This window comes from Benincasa hispida, chromosome 12, assembly GCF_027475165.1.
Source record: "Benincasa hispida cultivar pf3 chromosome 12, pf3_genome.v1.1, whole genome shotgun sequence".
Classification (NCBI taxonomy): Eukaryota; Viridiplantae; Streptophyta; class Magnoliopsida; order Cucurbitales; family Cucurbitaceae; genus Benincasa; species Benincasa hispida.
This window is the reverse complement of record NC_143489.1, coordinates 26,593,215-26,603,688: the sequence shown is the minus strand read 5'-3', so window position 1 is coordinate 26,603,688 and position 10,474 is coordinate 26,593,215. Positions and strand designations below refer to the sequence as shown.

General features: G+C 30.2%; 2 pseudogenes; both read left to right on the top strand.

Moving 5' to 3' along the window:
• Positions 1-967: 967 nt before the first annotated feature.
• LOC150031898 (zinc finger BED domain-containing protein RICESLEEPER 2-like) lies at positions 968-3,325 on the top strand (annotated as a pseudogene).
• A 5,474-nt stretch (positions 3,326-8,799) lies between these two features.
• LOC150031897 (uncharacterized) lies at positions 8,800-9,468 on the top strand (annotated as a pseudogene).
• Positions 9,469-10,474: the final 1,006 nt, after the last annotated feature.

The following is a 10,474-nucleotide window of genomic DNA, read 5'->3' as shown; positions in this document are numbered from 1 at the left end:
ATCTATATTAGGGGCGAGCATGGTAGGCCGATAAACCGACACGACCGACCGAAACTGGCCGAAATAGGGTCGGTCGGTCAGAAATCAAACAAAAATTGGGCGAAGTCGGTTTGGAAGGGAACCGCCGATTATAGGTATCGATCAGACACCCAATGGGTCAGGTCTCGACCCGACCCGACTGACTTTTGAAAAAAAATAAAATTATTATTTAATATATAACGAAATTCCTTCACCTTCGCCGCGTGCCTAAGGTTTCTTTTTTAGTTTTTCGTCCGCTTCAGTCTTTAGCGCTTCCTTCACACTCGTCATTCGAATTGCAGGCCAGGCATGCCGTCCACGACTCCACAGGTCTTCCTTCACGCTTCTGTTCCTCTTCGTTGCTCCGAACCACTCGTCTTCTTCCTTGCTCTTCGTCCACAGGTCCACAACGCATTCGCAGCCTTCTTCCTTGCTCATTTCAGTACACACTGTTTTTCAAAACAGTGTTTTGTGTTAGCTTTTGCAGTGAATACAAAATTTTATCTTAATTTAATTTCACTAAGCTTCATCTCTTTGTATTTCTCTCTCATTTCTTGTGCCTTTTTAAGAAAAAATATACATGCATTTTGTTACTCCACAGGTCCACATGTCCACAAGTTTCAGTTCTCTTCCTTGCTCGTCTTCTTCCTTCCTTGCTTGTTTTCGATTTTTAGCCTGAGGTCCGTTTTCGATTTCCAACTGCAGGTCCGTTTTCATTATCGATTTGCAATACATTTTGTAATGTATTCTAATTTTATAGAGATTGAACTAAGAATTGGAAGATTTACCCAATAAATATGAAAATGGTGATAATATATATATATATATATATATATATATATATATTTGACATAGAACTGATGCTTATGTAAAGCTGAAATCCTTTAAATTTTTGTGAATTATGTGATACTGACGAGTGACGATGTTTGTAATGTTGTGGTTCAGCTACATGGCTTCAACGGATATGGAGTTTGATGGAACTATAATTGATGCATCAAAAAATGAACGAGATGCAGAAGGAACGGTTGCCAATACAAATATCATTGATGTTGATTCAGCAAATCAGACATCAGACGTTTCAAATCCATCGAAAAGAAGGAAGGCGGTGAAAAAATCCATAGTTTGGGATCATTTTGAGAAGCTAAAAGGTGATCCTAATGACCCTCATACTCAATGTAAGTACTGTGGAGTTATCTATGCATGTCATTCCAAACGTAATGGTACTGGGACTACGAAGAATCATTTGGAAAATTGTAAAAAATACCCTTACCAGAAAAAGAGAGATCCAACCCAAATGACATTATCTTTCAAAACTAAAGCCAAAGAAAATGTTGGGGATAATATGTCACAACTTGTATGTGATTCATATAGTTTAGAGAGTTTTCGGGAAGCGTTGGTGGAAATGGTAATTGTAGACGAATTGTCATTCAAGTTTGTGGAGGGTAAAGGATTTAAGAAATTTGTCGATAGATTAACATGTGCAAGTCAACCTAGATTTGTTGTTCCATCTCGGTTTACTGTGGCTAGAGATGTGATTAAGTTGTATGTTAATGAGAAAAAGCGTTTGAAAGACATGTTTGTGAATAGGAAGTATAGAGTTTCTCTCACTACGGATTGTTGGACATCGGGACAAAATATAAATTACATGGTCCTAATTGCACATTTCATAGATTCTGATTGGAGATTACATAAAAGAATACTTAGTTTTTGTCCAATTGAGAATCATAAAGGTGATACTATTGATAAAATCATAAAAAAGAATTTGAAGGATTAGGGCATTGAAAGGGTAATGACTTTGACTGTTGATAATGCAAGCTCGAATGATACTGCCATTGCTTATCTTTTGAAAAGATTCAATAAGGGATTATTGTTTGGTGGAGAATTTCTGTATGTTCGTAGTTATACTCATATATTAAATCTCATAGTATGTGATGCTTTTAAGGAACATAATGATTGCATTGAAAGGATTCAATATGTTGTACGGTTTATAAGATCTTCTCCTGCACGTTTTTTGAAATTTAAAAAATACAGTGAAATTGAAAAAATTTCTTGTTAGAGTTATGTGTATCTTGATGTTCCCACTAGATGGAACTCTACATATTTGATGCTTGAGGCAGCTGTAAAGTTTGAAAAGGCTTTTGATAGATTAGAAGATGAAGATGCTTCTTATAGACACGATTTGTCACCAAATAAGGAAGATTGGACAAATGCTAAGATGTCGATTAGGTTTTTAAAGGTCTTTATGATGTGACATTGAAAATTTAGGGTCTTTGTACACTACTTTGAATATGGTTTTTCATCAGATTACAGTGGTTCAAATTTGTATACGTTTGAATGCAGGTAGTGCAAATGCAATGCTAGTTGGAATGGGTTTAGAATTGTATATGTTTGAATGCAAGTAGTGCAAATGCAATGCTAGTTGGAATGACCAATAGCATGAAGGCCAAATTTGAGAAGTATTGGGGGAACAATAAAAAAAAAAATCTGTTGTTGTATGTTGCTATTGTGCTAGATCCTCGAAAAAAGCTAAGGTTTGTATCTTTTTGTCTTAAAAAAATTTTTGGGCCAGAGGTTGCCAAATCTATGGGAAATGTAGTGGAACAATGTTGTAGACGTCTCTTTCATGAGTACAGTATTACTTATACTCAGAGTGGGAGTGGGAGTGGTAGTACTTCTACTAATACACCAATTGTCCCGCCTCGGAGACCATGATTGATTGTGATCCAACTGAAAAGGTGAGTGAAGACTTTGTCTATGATACAATTGATCTTGATTTTGAAGGCGATGAGACTACACCTTCCGAACAGGTCAAAGATTGATATTTATTTGTTGGAAGCGAATATTAAGAATGAAGGTGATTTTGACATACTTCAATGGTGGAAGAGGAACAGTCATCGGTTTGAGATTCTTAATCGTATGGCTAGAGATATTTTGGCAATTCCAGTATCTACTGTAGCATCTGAATCGGCTTTTAATATAGAAGAACGTGTTGTTGATTCATCACGTTGTTCATTGGTTCCAAAAACAGTGGAGGCTCTCATTTGTACTCAAAATTGGCTAAATTCTGGTCCAATAGATCTTGAAGTTCAACATGACATGGAAGAAGCTTCATTATTTGAAGAAGGTATTTATTCATCATTTGTATTTTGTAGTTGTAACTTGTTAGATTAAAATCTTAATGAGGTTGTCTTTCTCTTCTTATTTTAATTATATAGGATTCAGAGCGGTTATGGACAATGAAAAAGACATTCAAGACCTTCCAGATTTTGCAAAGTTGTCCGTTAACGATTCAGCATTTATCATTTGATTTTATTGTAATTGGGTTGTATTGGACAATTGACTTTATGTTTTATTGTAATTGGCTTGTATTTGACAATTGACTTTATGTTTTAATTTCTATTTTCTAGTTTGATTGTATTGTATGTGAGTGTGACTATGTGTCATGTGTCTCTCAACTCTCATATTAGTTTTGTTTTCAATTATATATGTAATATGTATTAAAGCTTCTATAAGCAATTAAGCGAAACGAATAGTAACACAATCTCAAACAATGTACATGTTAATTGTTAAATATTAAGGGTTGTCAAATCAAATCATTCGCTCATATCTTATTTTTAATACCTCTAGGATAGCTCTATTCCATGAGTATTAAAAATAAAATGCGAAATAGTATCTTGAATTTTGACTCACAATCACAAATTAAAAGAGAAAACTAAACATGATTGATAAGGAAGTTAATAAATAGTTGATTTTTTTATTATTAAAAATTGTTATTTATAACGACTTGTCGACTTCTATCTAATAGCCAAAAAAAAATTTATAACGATTTCTAATTTATAATTGCAATTTTTTTTAGAATTTTAATAAATAAATATAATTTCTTTTAAAGGAAGAAAAAAGGCAAAATAAAAAAAAAAGCTTCTGAACCGACATAACCGACCGACCGGTTGGCCGGTCGTTTTTTTAGCTCATTCCCCGGGCGGGACCGGTTTGGTTATATTCCTAACCGATCCTGGTCAGTTCGAGGTCGGTCTGATCGAAAACCGACTCCGACCGGCTAATGATCACCCCTAATCTATATTACACCTAACTTAAAATGTTTATAATATATTATATATTCTTATTGAATTATTACTTGTTCGGTATAAAGTACATCAGTCGGTCAACACTAATATCTCACCCACTTTAAATACCAAAAAGAGCATGCGTTTGTTTTTCGATTTTGATATTATAGTAGATTTTTTAAAGGAGGTCACTTTACCCTTTAGATTGTATTAATCTAAATTTTAAATCTCATAAATGAATCGATTTAAATTCTTCATTAAGATTTTATTTAAAACTCATTAATGCATAATTTCCAAACTTGTATAAGATTTTAAATAAAAAATCAATAGAAATTTAATATAAATATGAGAATCAAATAATATATAGTAACAACTATTCAGTAAATTTGAATCGTTTTTCATCTGCTCGTCTTCCTCTATTTTTCTGTACTTATCTAGAAAGTACTAGGTGATAATTTTATTAGCACTTTGATGGATTTTCTTAGAAAAATAATGTTATACCGGTGTTTATGAAATTTTAGAGTTTAAATATTGATACTAATAATAACCTAAAGTATATGGTATCAATTCATTTTAATTTCCCTACCTTAAATAAACAAAAAGGGATTCAAACTAGATGAGGGTGAATGTTAATGTTATTACAGTAGTTTTGATCCTTATTTTGTTCCTCAAATACTATTGTTTTCCTTCATTATATTCTTGATGTCGTATTGATCATTATTGTACGAAGATGTGGTGTGCGAATCAATTAATTAACCACACAAAATTCCACTACCAAAGCACTCCAAGCCAAGTGATAAAAACACACTAGCAACAAAATGTGCAAAAGAGTTCATAGCTTATCCACAATAATTTCCAAAAACATAAAAACATACCTAATTGAAAGTACTAACCTTGCAACTTATTTAAGTTTTAAGGTTTAATTAGATGATATTAAAGGTGTGTTTGGAATATTTTTTGAAGGGTTTAATTTAAAAAATAAGTCATCTTAAAAGAGATTGAAGAAAATAGTTTTTCAAATGTATTTTAATTATAACTTTTATCTCAAAGTGTTTAAATAAAAATGAGTTTTCTGGAAAATACTTTTTCTTAGGACAATTCAAATTAATAGATGCTAAAAGTTTAAAAATTCACATTCACTCACAAAATTAGGAAGGAGAAACAATTTCTTTTTTATTTTATCACAAAATTAAAATCTTATTTGACAACCATTTGATTTTTAGTTTTTAGTCTTTGAAAATTAAGTCTATAAATACTTTTTCTACTTCTAAATTTTTTGCATTGTTATCTATTCTACTAATGTTTTTAAAACTCAAGATAAGTTTCAAAAACTTAAAAATATCACTTTTAGAAACTTGTTTTTTTTTTCTATTTTTGGAATTTGGCTAAAAATTCAACTCTTCTGTTTAATCAAGATGCAAACCATTATAAGAAAATGAGATAAAATAGATTTATAATTATCAAACGGGACCTAAACTGATGAATCTTTTTTCGATATAAACTAATAAGTTATATAATATTTTGAGGATGAAATTAAAAAAAGGAAAAGTGTAATATTGAACGTGAGAAACAAATAGAAAGAAAACTTTCACTGTATATATGGTTATATTGTGTATGTTTTGCTTTATTGGAATATAGGATAAGATTGATGGTACATTATATAAGTCACATGATTTGTAGTAGACAGAAAAGGAGACAGCTGCAAAATATTTAAAACAATATGACAAGTGGGTTATGGGCTTTCATCCTCTTTTTGTTATTTATTTATTTATCATGTATGTTTGATTGGGTACATACTATTAACATTCAGTCCTTTCTTTTCTTGTTGGTTTCAACAATAAATGCGACTCCAACGCAATTTGATTGGATAGATTTATGGACTCTTTTCTCCACATGTTTCCCAGAAACTTCCTAATCATTTCAAGATGTTAAAAAGAGTATTTAGAAACAACTTACTTCAATTGACATTAACTATGCACTCTGAAATTATTGCAGTAGAATTGTGTCACGATGTTAATACGAAACTAACGAGAAAAGAAAAATATATATATATCACTTTTCTAAATTAGTCCTAAGATCATCTTTTATCTCATAAATTGAAAGAGAAAAACATTCCACATCAACTAAATCGATTGTGAAATCCTAAATTGATTAGAATAAGGAAGAAAATTCTCCCCTTTAAAAAGACTCGTACATTTCTCATTTCAATGGGAAGGCTAATATGAGAAAAAAAATATTTTACAATTTATGCACATTTAAGGAGTCTAGAGAGACGTTTTGAGACTTGAAGATAAATATTTGAAGCTCAAGATCGCAGAGTTTACAATCGGAACAAAAATGGCATGTGTCAGGAGTTCTCTCCTTTCTTTTTCTATGTAGTTTTTATAAGTTTTTTTTTTTTTTTTTTATTATTTTTTTTTTTTGGGTTAGAATTCTAGGTTTATATGTGCTTTTGAGTATGGAACTATAATTTTTTGAATATTGATTTTTGTTTGCTGTAAATTGATTTAATTGAAAACTCTTCATATTGCAATTCTGAAACAAAAGTAAAGGGTTCTTGTAAAGGTTGTTTAGAGATGGAGTTTAATGTCTTGCTAGTCTTTAAAAATCATACAAGAGATTTTAAGTTTTAAATCTAAGCATGAGACTTTTAAAAGTTTTTACCTTTTGGACCGATTGATTGCATATTCATGATGAGTAATGAATTGGTCAATTACTTTTCCATTGTATGAATCTTGTTCAAGGCTTTTCACCAATTGTTATCTCCACTAAATAGGAGTAGAACTAGTGTTTAAGTAAATAATCTAAATTTAATGTCCAATTCTCTAGATAAAATAAGGTAGAAGTAGAACTATGATACTTAATTAATGTTAGAATGTCTTAAACATATTAGCTGACGCTCCGAATGAACCAAATTTGGGGTAATTTGTATTCGTATTTATACTATTCATGATTTTGGCTTTAAGATTTAGAGAAGTATGTTATATAACTCTTTAACTTTACCAGTATCTTTGAGTCTATACACTAATATTTTTTCTCTAATAAAATCTAATCTATCTCTTTGTCTATGAACATAGTTAATACACTGTTTGTACAAACCACATCAATCTCGGTGTCGGTTTCTCTACTAGTTACAAGTTTTTCTTTTCTTTATTTGTTGATTTTATAATAATTAAATTAATAACTACACCATCTTATGAATGAAACTTGAATTCAATCATTATATTAAAATTTGATACCACATACGTGTAGATTTGCATGATGTAAAAATCATGTAATAGTTCTTATTAGGACACCAAAAAGGTTTGCACCTTGGGTATTTTCATCCTCAACTTTGATACTATCGTGCAATAGTTTTTATTGTACTAAGGCTCTTCTAGAGTACAATAAAAAAAAATAGGCATCAAGGGCTTCCTATGATACTATCCCATCACTATCATCTAAAGAGGATTTTTCGAAGATTCCTTTTAGTGATTAGGGTGTAAGCATTAAGGCCTCCTTGTACACACTACTTGCCCACTTGGTGTTGGAAATTGTTTATGGACCCACATGTTCATTAATAAATTAGTTTTATTTTTCTATCTAAATTAATAAATGGGAGTTAGATAATTATACGTTTCAAAAGAATATGAACCATAAACGTATAGGTATTAATAACTATACTAATTCTAATTTGATGAGGGAATGAATTAGAATTAAATTGATAAAAGAAGGAGAAACTAAAGAGATCAAACATAAGAAGAAAACGTGATCTATCTAGACTTGAAAGATTATTTATCTAATATTTCAACTTTACAATGGATTCAGGTATGGTTCCGCTTTTATAGTTCAATTCTCTTGAATTCAACATGGAAATAAAGTAGTGGATTTAAGTTTATTAATTTATAATTTTTTAATACTTTTATCAAGTGGTGAAATCTACATTAAACATCTTCCAAGAATTTAGTGGTGAAATCTACCTTAATTAAAACATTGTTCGATAAATTGTGATTATTACAGTTTATGTTTCACTTACGTTTTTCACTTCAAATAAATTTGTAATGTGAATTTACAATAATGACATTTAGTGGCAATTAATTGTTATTGCATTTATATCTTATTAAATGTCTTTAAATAAAGATAATTAAAATTTAATTTTGTCCTTAATTTATTCTTTTTGATCTTTAATGGCAAGAAGCCATTATCGTTTCTAATTCATGTTGTTTAATACTTTCTTTTCTTATTCGATTTTTGTAATAAATTAAGGAAGATAAATTCATATTTTGTTATCATTATGGTCAATGTCAGGTTAAACATTAGAATGAACATTGAAATTTGAGGTTGCCAAAGTAACTCTCATGTGGAGATTAGATTGTTTAATGTTGAGTTTTATATGTTTATGTAAATATTAATCGACTCAAAGGTATATTAAATTTATGTGAATTTTAAACATGCTCAGAGTGGTAATAATGTGACAATTATAAGGACTTTTTTGTCTAAATAATAAATCGATCCAAAGAAAGTTTTATTATTTAACACGTATTTATTATCAATATTTGGTCATTTCACAAAGACTACTGCTTATGATCAATATTATTGTCCAAAGACTTAATTTTGATGTTTTAAATATCTTGAAATGTGACTAACCATTAATTATGAATTAGAGACATTGTTTTGATATCGGTCATTACTAATGTAGGCATTTTTGTACATTCAAAATTGTTTTCTTACAACAATATCTACTAACTTCAACAATGTTCCTATTCTTAATGGTTCAAATTTCAAAGATTGGAAGGAAAATATTTTCATAATCTTAGGGTGTATGGATCTAACTCTTACACTAAGGATTGAGCAACCTCCTTTGTTTTTTTCAAATAAAAATTCTCCTGATGAAAGGAAATATTTTGATAAATGGGACCGCTCCAATCGCATGTGTCTAATGCTCATAAAATATGACATTTCCAAAGGAATTTAGGGGTATGGTATCTGTAGGGATAACCAGTGCCAAAGATTTCCTTGTCAAAATAGAAATTTTTTTTGCTAAAAACGATAAAGCTAAAACAAGCATGTTGTTACAACGCTTGATTTCAATGAAAGATAAAGGAAAAGAAAATAGTAGGAGTATATTATGGAAATGTCTCATCTAATATAAAAAATGAAAGTACTTGAGCTTGATCAATTTGATGGTTTACTTGTGCATTTAGTATTGATCTCTCTTCCTACACAGGTTAACCAATTTAAAGTTAGTTATAGCTGTCAAAAGGATGAATGGAATCTCAATGAGCTCATATTTTACTGTGTACAAAAGGAAGAAAGATTAAATCAAAATAGAACAAAAAATGCTCAATTCGCAAGCACCTCTAAAGAAAGGGGCAAAAGGAAGGGAAATCTAAAGTTGTTAATTTAGCTCATAAGAAAACAACAACAAGAACCAGAAAATAAAGGTTGTTTCTTTTATAGAAAATTTGGACATACAAAGAAGGAATGTATTAAGTACCAAGCTTGGCGTAAAATGAAAGGTGCATCTCTTACTTTGGTCTTTTTTGAAGTAAATTTGACTTCAGTGCCTAAAAACACATGGTGCTAGACTCTAGTGCAACTACTCAAGTTAGTGTTTTTATGCATAGTTGCTTGAATTACCAAAAGGAAACTTATGCTGAAAAAAAACATCTTTGTGAGTGATAGCAAATCGATTGCAATACAGGCAATTGAGAATTTTAGATTATTATTATCTATTATTTTATTTTTATTTGAATTTAAAAGGCACTTTTGTTGTACTTCGTTTAGATGAAATTTGATTTTCAATTTCCTTATTGGACAAGTTTGGTTTTAATTGTTCTTTTGGAAACAATATATTTACTTTATCTTTGTAATGTTGAAATCGGTTATCTTAATGCCCTTGATAATTTATATATGCATGATACAATTGTTTCCTATAATGAGTCACTGCATTTAGAATCTTGTAGTTCAAAATGCAAAAGAAGTCAAGAAAATTTAGCCTTTTTGTGGAACAAAAGCTTGGGTCACATCTCTAAATCTAGAGTTGAACATCTTATTCCAAATGGAATATTGTGTTCGCTTGACTTCATAGATTTTGAAATTTGCATTGATTGCATAAAAGGAAAACATACCAAAACAAAAAATATAGGTGCTAATAGAATCACTGACGTGAGAATTTATTCATATAGATATCTATGTGTCATTCTCTATAGCTTCTTGGAATGGACAACAATACTTCATATCATTCATAGACAACTACTCTAGATATGGCTACATATTCTTGATTCATGAAAAATCACAATCTTTGGATGTAATAAAAAACTTTAAGAATGAAGTTGAAAACAACTTAACAAATCCATAAAGAGCATTAGATCTGACAGTACTGATGAATACTATGGTAGATATGACGATTT